Source organism: Choristoneura fumiferana, chromosome 14 (genome assembly GCF_025370935.1).
Source record: "Choristoneura fumiferana chromosome 14, NRCan_CFum_1, whole genome shotgun sequence".
In the NCBI taxonomy this organism is placed as follows: Eukaryota; Metazoa; Arthropoda; class Insecta; order Lepidoptera; family Tortricidae; genus Choristoneura; species Choristoneura fumiferana.
This window is the reverse complement of record NC_133485.1, coordinates 17930451-17933920: the sequence shown is the minus strand read 5'-3', so window position 1 is coordinate 17933920 and position 3470 is coordinate 17930451.

Below are 3470 nucleotides of genomic sequence, written 5' to 3'. Positions count from 1 at the left end.
ATATTAAGAAACCGCGCCGTCAAGCGCGAGTCGACCGCCAGCTACTAGGTTTAAATTCAATCCTTGTAAGCTACTGTCTCACTCAAAGATCATGGGGACTTTAAATGGAAGGTTCGATTCTACTCGCACTGAGCTAGTTTTTTAAAACATGTCCGGTGTTAAATTAATTTTTGACTTACATATTAAAATATACTTTTCAATGTATGTAATACAATACTAAAATACAAACAGCGCTGTGATAAATATTAATAGAGAAGTCGAATGTCAAATTATTTAAAAGTCCCCCGTTCCAAGGAAATTTTACTCGTACCTACCATGACCGCCATGTCCAATACAAAGAAAGAAAGAAAGAAAGAAAGAAAGAGAAAGAAAGAAGATATTTATTCACTAACACAGAAGACACACATGTACAGCAAAATTAACACAAATAAAAAAATTATAATAATAAATTACAGAAAAACACATGAAAATAGTAAATACATATACACAATTTTGTGTGTCCCCGCGAAAGTGAAACGGCCGCTGACACAGTATTTACACAATACACTGATTTAACGATTAAACTTTAAGGAATAATAAATTATCTCAATTCAAGTTATTTGAAAATGTTACCAAACAAAAAAAAAAGGAACCTTGCACTTAAAGCCCGGCTCAGAGGCACCCTGCATAACCATTGCGCAAGCTTCGCGAGTGGCAACTACGAACCGGAAGACACTGCGTTAGCCTTCTTGGTGGAAATCACGAGAGTTGCGGGCAACTGGTGGATGCAACTAACGAGTTGTCCATTGTGGCTTTCTAAGGTGGAGGCATTTGCTTAACAGTGAACATCTTCCAGCTGATAAAGATGATGAATATGATGATGATTATATCGGTTGACATTAGCGCCATCTCTTGACTTGGCAAAACAACGTGTTGCAAAAAATCTTCATCAATGCTATAAATTTATTACCATATTTAATCCAATCAAACAACAAAAGTAATTAAATTAGATACGACATTTTTTTATACAATTATCTTTAATTTAATCTATGGGTACGTGAAAAAAAACTTTTTTTTAGATACCTTGGGCATGATTCCGAAGATGCTGGCAGCGTTCCCTCTCTGAATAGCTAAGCTACTAGCTTGTCAGCAAGCGTACATTTTGATTATTACATAAACTAATTAATTTTGATTATATAAATTAATTAATAGAATAAAAAGTTGATTATGTTTAATATAAATAATCAATGATAATTATTATTTATTTTTTAATTTAATTTAATTAGTACAGATAGATTTATGGTAAAATATTAAAATTTAAGTTTGGAGCCTACGGTACCCAAAAAAAACTGCTGCTAAACAACACTTACTTACATATTCTGTGCTTAACGCAACACGTTTTGAGTTCATGTTCATGTATAGGATATTCGCAGGTGGTAGGACCTTGTGCAAGGTCCGCCCGGATTGCTACCACCATCTTGCTCGCTAATCCTGCCGTGAAGCAGCAGTGCTTGCACTGTTGTGTTTCGGCGTGGAGAGTAAGACAGCCGGTGAAATTACTGGCACTTGAGGTATCCCATCTTAGGCCTCTAGGTTGGCAACGCATCTGCAATACCCCTGGTGTTGCAGATGTTTATGGGCGGTGGTGATCTCTTACCATCAGGAGACCCACTTGCTCGTTTGCCATCCAGTCAAATAAATAAATAAAAATATCGAAAATACAAACTGAGACATGGATGCGCAGAAAAACCAGAAAAAGAGACCAGCGCTGGGAATCGAACCCAGGCCCAGGATATGGTTTTACGGGATGACCGTAAAAGTAACAAATTTGGAGTTGAAATAAAAAATACAAAAAAGACTCCAAATAACCAATCATAATTAGTTGTTTAATTTCTGCTAAGGGCCATTTCACACTGCGTTTTTTAAACACACCGTTGACGCGCGTTTATCGATACAAGCGCGATACGCACGCGTTAACGCGCGTTTCTAAAAAGTGCCGACAGAACGTTTCAAAAACGCGGTGTGTAAAGGTTCTAAGAGAAAAAATATTGATTTGTATTTTGTTCACTGAATTGAATTCTATCATTTAATCTACGTATTTGAGTTATTCAACAGCTGGAAGTGGGCAAGATTAGACTAACAGGATTTGACCTAAACTATTAAGGTATGTCTACGGTTAGTACTTACTATAATCATCTGTGCCTGAATCAACCATACAAAGAATTAAAATAAAAACTTTTAAATATACTTAGCCATCATACTTAATAAAATTAATCATAATAAGTTTTCCTTGTTGACACGTATTGTTAGTAAGAATTTATCGCCTAAGTAACCTATTAGTTATAAATTTTCATTTATTTTACTTCTAAAAATGATGAAAATTGTTTATTTAATCTTATCATTACTTTTTTATTTTAATTTTATAATTTCGTCGCACTTTTGTTTTGAAAAAGGCTAAACAAAAACGGTTCAAATTTCAATACTTACTACCACAACCAGTCCCAAAAATACACAGTTACAAAACATGATAAAGTAAAGCCCATAATTGTTGACAGTGCTCCAACGATGCCTGAACTAAAGTAAAAGGCCCATCATAATAATTTATTTTTTTATATGAACAGCCTCACTTAACTTAAAGTTATGACACTTGGATAATGTCCTACATTCACATTCTTAAATAACCAAATAATTGGAAAAAGAGCGAAGCCGTTTTTTTTCAAACCTGACTCATTTCATAATTTTAAAGTAATCTTAATGAAGTCCGCTGCGCATACCCAAGTGACAGGTAATAAAAACAATAAAGAATGCACTTTAAACAAACATTATGTAATGTTTTGAACCGAGTTTAGCTCGACATGTTTCGGGCTATTTCGTAGCCCTTCTTCTCAGGAGCACGCGACTCGGCGGCTACCCTACATTAGACATTGACAATAAAAATGACGATAAAAATGCGGGTAGTTGTGCGCCGGTGTTAGTTTCGTCGGGCAGTCGCGCGAGCGGAGCGGTGGCGCGTAGTGTGCGTGTTGCGGCAGCCGCCGAGTCGCGTGCTCCTGAGAAGAAGGGCTACGAAATAGCCAGAAACATGTCGAGCTAAACTCGGTTTAAGACGTGAGTTATCCGTTACAATATCATTTAATATTTTGTAATGTGATTAACTTGCGATGTTTGTTTGCCCGGGCCAAATGTTACAACTAAATTGATTTAATTTCATTGAGTACCGTAAACTGCTTCAACTTTGCCCTCTGGTCCCAACATTGCCTAATTTGATTTAGAGTCCATAACTTAGCACCCGTAATAGGTATCTTAACTTTTATCCCCGTAACAATAATTCCCGTATAGATAAAAGTTTAAAAACCTTTACGGGTGCTAGATAAGTTATCGACTCTAAATCAAATCAGGCAATGTTGGGGCCAGAGGGCAAAGTTGAAGCACTTTACGGTACAAATGGAAAATCGACAGCTAAATAAGCTGATATCATATTGGTTGTGTCT